At 48.4% G+C, this 9,267-nt stretch overlaps 1 pseudogene; it reads left to right on the forward strand.

Annotated features, from left to right (window-relative positions):
* Nucleotides 1-7,224: 7,224 nt before the first annotated feature.
* LOC132834598 (U1 spliceosomal RNA) lies at nucleotides 7,225-7,370 on the forward strand (annotated as a pseudogene).
* Nucleotides 7,371-9,267: the final 1,897 nt, after the last annotated feature.

Below are 9,267 nucleotides of genomic sequence, written 5' to 3' on the forward strand. Positions count from 1 at the left end.
CTTCAGAGTTGTCCATGGTTTTGGCCCACTCTGCAAACAGAGAAGCTTCATCTCGTCAGCAGGGAGGCCCCTACAACACGCTGCACTGGTCTCTAACCCCATGGAAGCTGTCCTCTTACCTTCCACCCTAGTGATGATAAAATGCCCTGCCCATCCCTCTGGCACTGACCGTGTCACCCTGGGGAATGCTTCAGCTGACCCAGGAGCCTGGGAGGGGCACACTGGCCCTCTACCACTCACCTCCAGCCCAGCCCAGAATAGTAAAGAGTCCAGTATTGTCTGACTTTATGGCGGCTGTGCCAGCTGCCCAACAGGCTGCTCCACCGCAAGGAAAGGAGAGTTGGGCCCCGCATTGGGACCATGCAGTCTCCTTCCCTACAGCTGCTCAGATACCCTGATCACCACATCATTTACCCAAGAACCCACCTCCACTCACTGACCTTCACAGCCCATGGCATTGACCACATGGGCAAGACGGGCATGATGCACACAGTAACGCAGTCCTGGTATGCATCGGGTATTGCTGTTACTGCCCTGCTAGATTATGTTGAGGGCCTTAGCAGGAACATTAGTGCTACACACGACCAGGTCAGAGGTTGGAGCAAAACATTTCCAGGATGGGATGGATCTTTGAGAATGCTGGCGGCCTTTCCTGGACAGTGGGCCTGGGTAGATGGATTGTTCAGACGGGCGGTTGGCCTTTGTGATTGTCCGGGCCGAGTTCGCCACTGTCTGTAACCGTCTCTGATCTTGAATGGTACAGTTGCCATAGCGGGTAGTGATACACCCAGACAGAATGCTCTCGATGGCGCCCCAATAAAAGTTGGCAAAGTTATTTACCATCATGACACATTTCCTCAGCTGCCTGAGGAAGAACAGATATTGCTGAGCCTTTGTAACCAGTGTGTCCACACGAAGAGTCCAAGAAAGCTTGTTGTGGATGACCACACCCAGGAGCTTGACACTCTCCATTCGTTCCACCTCTGTGCTGTTAATGTGTGTGTGTGGGTGGGGAGTGAGGAGGGGGAATCAGGAACATCCCGTTGAAAGTCACAAATGGATTCCTTTGTTTTTCCAGGCATTCAGAGCGAAGTTGTTCGCAGTGCACCATTTTTCCAGGTCTTCCACCTTCTCTCTGTTGTCTGTTTCATTGCCATCTGAGATTCGACCGACTATAGTGGTGTCATCAACGAACTTGTAAATGACATTAGTCGGTATTTGGCGACACAGTCTTGGGTATACAGTCAGTACAGTAGTGGGCTGAGTGCAGATCCCTAAGGGCTCCAGTGTAGAGTGTTGGGACGATGAAATATTGCCCCCAATCTTCACTGATTGTGGCTTGTGGGTCAGGAAACTGAGGATCCCGTTCCAGAGAGTGGGGTTCAGTCTGAGATCACTAAATTTAGTAATCAGTCTCCAGGAGATATTAGTGTTGAAGACTGACTGGTAGTCAATGAGTAGGATTCTTACGTAGCTGTTCTTGGTGTCAAGATGTTCTACGGAGGAGTGAAGGGCAAGTGATAGGGCATCTGATGTGGATTTGTTGGTCCGATAGGCAAATTGGAATGGGTCAAGTGCAGTGGGAAGGCTGGAGTTGATTAATGCCATGACTAACCTTTCAAAGCACTTCATGACAACCGAAGTTAGGGCCACTGGGCAGTAGTCATTGAGACATGCTGCATGAGCCTTCTTCGGCACAGGGATGACGTTAGCCCTGTTGAAGGGAGAGGTTGAAGATGCTCGAGAAAATCTCTGCCAGTTGATCTGTGCGTGCTCTGAGTGCACGGCCTGGTACTATGTCTGGTCCCATCGCTTTCCTTGGATTCAAATCAATGAAAGCTGATCTGACCTCTGATTCAGTGACTGCTGTGATAGTTTCGTCAGTATTTGTCGGAATAGGTGTTAACTCTCCGCCGAAATTCTGCACAAAGCGAGGGTATGAGGCGTTGAGACGATCTGGGAGGGATATGTCATCGTCTGCTATTCTGTCCCTTTTTAAAGAAATTACAGCTCATTTGGGATTCTGAAAACAATATTGGCCAATTGAATGGCCTGCTGGGAAAACTGGATAACTAAGTTGGATCAGGGCCAGACCAACAGGTACGCAAACCTGTTACCCTGATATGGGATAGGTTTTAATAGGACAGTGGGAACTGCAGTATGAAGGCAGGAAGCTTGCAGTATTTACTTGGATCAAGTCAGACAGATATACAGGCCATTCAGCGTGATTGATTGAACAGCTGTTGACAGGACAATGCTGCAAGGTTTCGGATGTAACATATGTCTGAGTTTCAGTCGAACTGCTATCGAGACAGTTTGGCTCTTAGGGTCCACTCAGTCAATAGGGAAATTATAATATCCGACACTGTCTTTAGCAGCAGTCTTCCCGCGATAGAATGTAAATTAACATCAAGTTATTAATTTATGCAAGTTACATTCTTACATCAAACCGTTGCTGCCCAACAGCACTCGGAGGTGACCCAGTAACTAGTTAAAAGCCCAGTCCTGATGAAGGGTCAGACCCCAAACATTGACTTCTCCACCTCCTGAAGCTGCCTGGCTTGCTGTATTCTTCCAGCCTCCTGCCTGTCAACGAGTTAAATAAAGCAACTCAGACCAGAGGGATCCCTCACGCACTCCAGAGAGAACATCAGCACATGGAATCAGAAACGTTGGGAGCAGGGAGAACAGCGTGATCTTCAGTTTGACCCGTTATCATCGGGGTCGTACTAACCTCTTTATCACCTTCTGAAAATGCAATCATGTAAAAAGAAGAGATGCCTTTTCTCTGTTTGTTGATTAGAGTAAAACTCCGATGTTTATTAATTTCTTTGATATGCTGCTGTACCCTGATAAAAATATACACATGTAGAGACATTTTAATGAATAAAGTAGAAATTTTAAAATTAAAATTATCTTGCGCTCTCAAAGCCACAGGGCACAGGCATTACAGAACTGTAAAGTTGCTCTGGAAATTAGAAGGACAGGCGAGGTTTAAAGAGATGCCATTTGGGAGTAAGCAGGGTGGCTCAGTGGTTAGCACTGTTGCCTCACAGCGCCACGACCGTAGGTTTGATTCCAGCCTCGCACAAATGTGTAACGTTTGAATGTTCTCCCCAGTGCCTGCGTGGGTTTGCGCCGGATTCCTCGTCCAGTCCAACGATGTGCAGATTAAGTGAATTAGTCATGCTAAAATTGCCTGTTGCATTAGTCAGAGGGGAAATGGTTCTGGTTGGATGACTCTTCTAAGGGCCTATGTGTAATGGTGGGGCTGAAGGGCCTGTTTCCACACTTAGGGGATCTCAGCTTGTAAAACACGTTTCATTATTAGTATAAGGAAGCAAGTAAATCAAATACATATGAAAATAATATTGACAATTGAATCACAGGCGAGTGTTTTTCGAAACAACAGAGGGTGTTGAAAACGTGGAATGTGCATCCATGAAGGTGGTGCTCTCAGTTAAATGTCACATTCAAGCAAAGTTGAGAAATATTTATTTTGTCTGGAATCCTTAATCTTAACCGTGAGATCTCCTGAAGCAATTGATCTGCAACTAGTGCAACACAGAGGGTGGGAGATTGCAAGCCCGCTGTTTCACAAAAAAGAAGGTTTGTTCAATTTGTCGGAATTAGAAAAAATGTGAGTTCAAAATACAGTTCAAGAATCACCAGCAAAGCTTAAAAATAGCTTTTATTGGCGTTCACCTCCCTTTGTGAACAGTGTTTGAGAGCAGAAAGCTTCTGATACATTACTGGGGCTTTGTTCTGGTATTACAGGAGGCAGTCTGAAGGGGGTTGTACGGGGGTTCAAATTGTCTGCAAAATAATGCACCTGCAATTAAACAAAGCTCTTCCTGGAACTTTGTGTGTATTGCTTCTTAGCCTTTTGGCTCGGATTATATGTAGTTTCTGATGACCAGAGGAAGAGATTCTGCTCGAGTGCTGCAGGTTCGATGCAGCAGACATGTGCTGGCGGGGGAGAAACCACGGGGATCGTGTTGCGAGTCGTCGGAGCCGCTGGACACCATCACTGGATCGTGATTTGACGTTGGAGGATCGTTTGATGCTGACCTTCTCTTGGTGGATCTTTATGCTGGCTTCGGCCTAACGCCAATTCAGATACCAGCCAACCTCAGAGCTATGGCCTCAGCAGCCGCTCTCAGCGCATTCGCAACACAGTCAGGGTGACTGTGAAGATGGTGGAGGAGCGCACACCAGTCGATCGGATGGTGTTCATGAAGAAGATTTGTTGGAATACTGCAGGTTCGAAGCAGCGGATGTGAACTGCCCGAATGCTCTCGGTCAGATCCATTGACGTCAAGCCGGTGTTCTTCTCTGACCACTGCCTCCTGCTGGCCGACTGTCAGCGACAGGACGAGCAGCGGGCTGGTAAGGGAATGTGGAAGCTGAACACAAAGCTGAAGACCCGGGAAACATTGAGGAGCTCAAGAGGGCCTACACAGATTGGAGAACCGTGAAGCTCCTCTTTGAGACCCCAGCGGACTGGTGGGAAACAGTAAAAGAGAACAACAAGAGGTTCTTCATCCTCAAAGGTGCTCAGAAGGCGAGAAAGAGGCGGGGAATCTGTCCCATCTCCAGTCAAGTATGCAGAACCTGCTCCTGCTGCAGACGATGGGGTGTCGATGTCACGGAAGACCTCAAGGAGATGAAGGGCCAGCAAGCCTTTTGACTCGGAATCCTCCAAGATAATCTTCCAATCTAGGGTCTGCTCGGTGGAGCAGGACGAGACGTGCTCACGTTTCTTCTTCCAGGAGGTGCACAAAGAGAGGTCTGTGCTCAGCAGCCAGAAGGAAGAAGATGGCTCGATAACGTTATCTCAGGCTGACATCATGAGGATCAGTAAATCATTCTATGCCAGTCTGTATATGACACGAAGCCGACTGACAGCGTGGCCTCCCAGACGTTCCTGAACTCTATCACGAAGGTCTTAGACGACAGAACACGGGAGAGGCTGGACCAGCCGCTATCTCTGGACGAGCTGACCAAGGTTCTCAAGGTTCGATAAGAATATTACGTCCGGAAGCGACGGCTTACCGGTCGAGCTCTATTCCACTCTGTGGGACTTGATTGGCCAGGACCAGCTGGAGGTGTATGTCAGTATGTTTCGGGCAGGTACCATGAGTGAATCCATGAGGAAAGGCATCATCACCGTCATCTACAAGCGGAAGTGGGAGAGGGAGGAACTCAGTAATTGGAGACTAATCTCACTGTTGAATGCGGATTATACAATTCTGTCAAAGGTCATCGCCAACCGGGTCAGGTCTGCTCTGGAGTTGGTGATTCACCCTGACCAAACCTGTGCTGTACCTGGCAGGAAGATTGCTGAGAGTCGCACTCCTCAGGAATACGATCGCATACGTGCATGACAGAGATTTGGACACCTGCCTGATCAGCTTGGACCCGGAGAAAGCTTTTCACAGGATATCACACAGGTATATGGGAGATGTTCTCTCCAAAATGGACTTTGCGGAGGGAATCTGCAATTGGATCAGAGTGTTCTACACCAACATTGTCAGTGCAGACTCAATCAATGGGTGGGAATCAGATAGCTTCCCAGTCAGATCTGGAGTCAGGCAGGGCTGCCCTCTCTCACCTGCCTTGTTTGTGTGCTGCATAGAGCCATTTTCCGAGTCCATCAGGAAGGATGCGAGTCTGAGAGGGGTGACCATTCCTGGCAGCGGGTGCCTGCAGGTCAAGGCCTCCCTGTACGTGGATGACGATGCCGAGTTCTGCTCTGAACCGCTGTCCGTGTGCAGACTCGTGTGCATGTGACCAGTTCGAACGGGCCTCGGGGACCAAGGTAAACCGTGTCAAGAGCGAGGCCATGCTCTTCGGGAACTGGGCCGACAATTCCTCGATCCCCTTCACCGTCAGGACCGACCACTTGAATGTGTTGGGTATTTGGTTTGGGAGTGCTGGGGCGTGCACCAAGTCTTGCGGGGAGCGTATCAACAAAGTGAGGCAGAAACTGGGCAGATGGAAGCTGCAGTCGCTCTCCATCGCGGGATATATCCTGGTCATCACGTGTGAGGCACTGTCACTGCTGTTGTACGAGGACAGGTCTGGCCTGCTCCCAGAACCTGTGCCACTGCAGTCACCCGGACCATCTTCCAATTTTTATGGAGGTCAAAGATGGACCGGGTCCAAAGGGACTCGTTGTACAAAGATCTGGGCAACGGGGGAAAAATACACCCAATGCCACCCTCACCCTGATGGCCACCTTTGTCTGTGGCTGCATCAAGCTGTGCGTGGATCCCCGGTACGCAAACACTAACTGTCACTATGTAATGAGGTTCTACCTGTCCCTGGTGCTGTGAAGGATGGGTCTGGCCTCGCTGCAGCGGAACGCTTCGAGTAGTTGGACCATTCCGTTTCACCTGTCCTTCGTGGAGAAGTTTATGACGAAAAACACCTTTGACCACAAGTCCATGAGGAAGTGGTCAGCACGTAGTGTCCTTGAGACCTTTCGGGAAAAGGAGAGGGCGGATCCTATCGAGCTGTTCCCTGAGCAGACTGTCAAAGCCATTTGGCAGAATGCCTCATCGCCAGAACTTTCTAACAAGCACCACGATATGGCTTAGCTGGTGGTGAGAAGGGCTCTGCCTGTCAGATCCTTTATGCATGCCTGGACTCTCAGCTGCACCGCACGCTGCCCTCGAGCGGGGGGACGAGACTGTCACACATCTCCTTCTGGAATGTGCCTACGCAGAAGAAGTCTGGAGATGAATGCAGTGGTGTTTGTCAAGGTTCATCCCGAGCAGCGCTGTGATGCGGGACACCGTGCTCCACGGTCTGTTCCCCGGGATGCACACCGAGACAAACATCAACTGTGCCTGGAGGATCATCAATTCGGTGAAGGGCGCTCTCTGGGCGGTCCAAAACCTGTTGATCTTCCAGCTGAATGTGTTGACCCCGACTGAGTGTTGCAGACTGGCACATTCCAAGATCCAGGACTATGTGTTGAGTGACGCGCTGAAACTTGGGCCAGCTACTGCCAAGGCGTGGTGGGGAAAGACCACCGTGTAACATCTGCCTGCTTAAGAAGAACAGGGGGCCCAAGCAGTCATTTGGGCTCAGCTGACGTCTCGGCTAAATGTATGGACATGTATATACAATGATAAATTTCGATCGCTGTATGCAAATGTATCTGTTTGTATGGCATGACCAACTGTAGAGACCATCAAATTATTTTATGAATAAAGTATATTTTTGACATAAAAAAGTAGTTCTCCCAGGACGAGGCTATCCCATTGCACTTCCTGTGTGCTGACGCCTGCGATGTCCCCAAATGTGGGATACTCGACTGCAAAATTTGTGGTAGTGGGGGACTGCGTTCGCGCTCTCCCCAGGTTGACAATCAAAAAGCAGATGTTCCAAAAGATGGCGCTCACTTGTGTTTCCCACAGCTTTCTTCTGTACCTCCCGTCTCTGTTCAACAAGTTGTCAGATATATGCTGCACATCTTACTTCATCCTGCTTAGATTACTTACAGTGTGGAAACAGGCCCTTCGGCCCAACAAGTCCACACCGACCCGCCGAAGCGCAACCCACCCATACCCCTACCCCTACATTTACCCCTGCCCCTAACACTACGGGCAATTTTTAGAATGGCCAATTCACCTGACCCGCACATCTTTGGACTGTGGGAGGAAACCGGAGCACCCGGAGGAAACCCACGCAGACACGGGGAGAACGTGCAAACTCCACACAGTCAGTCGCCTGAGGCGGGAATTGAACCCAGGTCTCTGGCGCTGTGAGGCAGCACTAACCACTGTGCCACCGTGCCACCCAAAAACCTTTTGACAAGAGCAACAAGCCAAGCCTTCAAATTACCCAATCTATTTCCCCGTATTTGTTGCCGTTTGCTGAAAATGCCTCTTTAAACAATTTATCAGAGAGAGGGAAAACAGCCCAGCCTATTCAGCCTCTCACTGTAACTCAAATCCTCCAACCCTGGCAACCTCCTTGTAAATCTTTTCTGAATCCTTTCAAGTTTCACAACATCCTTCCAATAGGTGATGTCCAGGGAAAAACTCTCAGTAGGAAAGTACTTACAATCGCCACAGCAGAATGTTAGTGAGAATGAAATGTAGATCTGATATTGCCTTCGCCAACAGACAGCACGTTCTGCAGTTCAAGATGTCACTCATTCCCCATGTGAGAACCAAAATCAGCAGGAAGTTAACAGAAAGACTCAGAAGGTAAAATACAAATAAAAAATTAATTGGTCAAACATTCTCCGCATCTGCCCACAGAGAAATGGAAGGTCTTCACATCTAACTGAGTCAGGGAATTAACCGATGGTAAAAAGCCATAGTTTTAAGGTGAAAGGCAAAGGTTTTGGTGGTGATTTGAGGAAATGGCTTTCACTCAGATAGTGGTGGCGTTCTTGTAATTCAGTGCTTGGAGGCTAGTTGAGGCGGGAGACATCACAACTTTTAAAAGCTACCTGGGACGAGACTAGATTTCATCCAGCTTCAGTAGCACACGCTTGGTGGACCTTTTCTGTACAATGGTCATAGAGTCTTAATCATTGAAAGGTACAACATCGAAACAAACCTTTCGGTCCAAATCGTCCATGCCGACTTCTGGGAAATAGGTTGGGAAGGGAACGATTTTCCTGAAATAAATCAAAGCCTGTGGATACTGGAAATATGAAACAGAAACAGACATAGCTGGCGAAATCCAGCAGGTATGGCAGCATCGGGGAGACAGAAACAGAATTAATGAAATCATTCTTCATCCGAAGACATTCATCTGAACATTTGTCAAGGAAATCGAAATATCAACTTCGTTTCCTCCTCACTCCAGGCCCTCTCATTGCAAGTGGATTGATTTCCAATAGGAAATTGAAATTTCTAGAGTTGATATTTATCAGCTATGAAGCATTTGTTTGTCGGCTCTAAGCATACTGGGCTGGATTGGGGTCATAGATATATAAAGCATGAAACAGGCCCTTTGGTCCAAATCGTCCATGCCGACCAGATATTCAATCATCATCTACTCCCATTTGGCTGCATATCCCTTGAAACCTTTCCCCTTCAATTTTCCATTCAGTTGCTTTGTAAATGTTGTAATTTCATCATTCTCCATCATTTCCTCTGGTAGTTCATTCCATACATGTGCTAGCTTTTGTGTGAAAGAAGTTTTACCTTTTAAATCTTTCCCCTCCAACTGTCAATCTATGCTCACTACCTCTGGACTCCCACAAACCAGGGAAAATACCTTGTCTATTTGCATTATCCA

This window comes from Hemiscyllium ocellatum, chromosome 40 (assembly GCF_020745735.1).
Source record: "Hemiscyllium ocellatum isolate sHemOce1 chromosome 40, sHemOce1.pat.X.cur, whole genome shotgun sequence".
In the NCBI taxonomy this organism is placed as follows: domain Eukaryota; kingdom Metazoa; phylum Chordata; class Chondrichthyes; order Orectolobiformes; family Hemiscylliidae; genus Hemiscyllium; species Hemiscyllium ocellatum.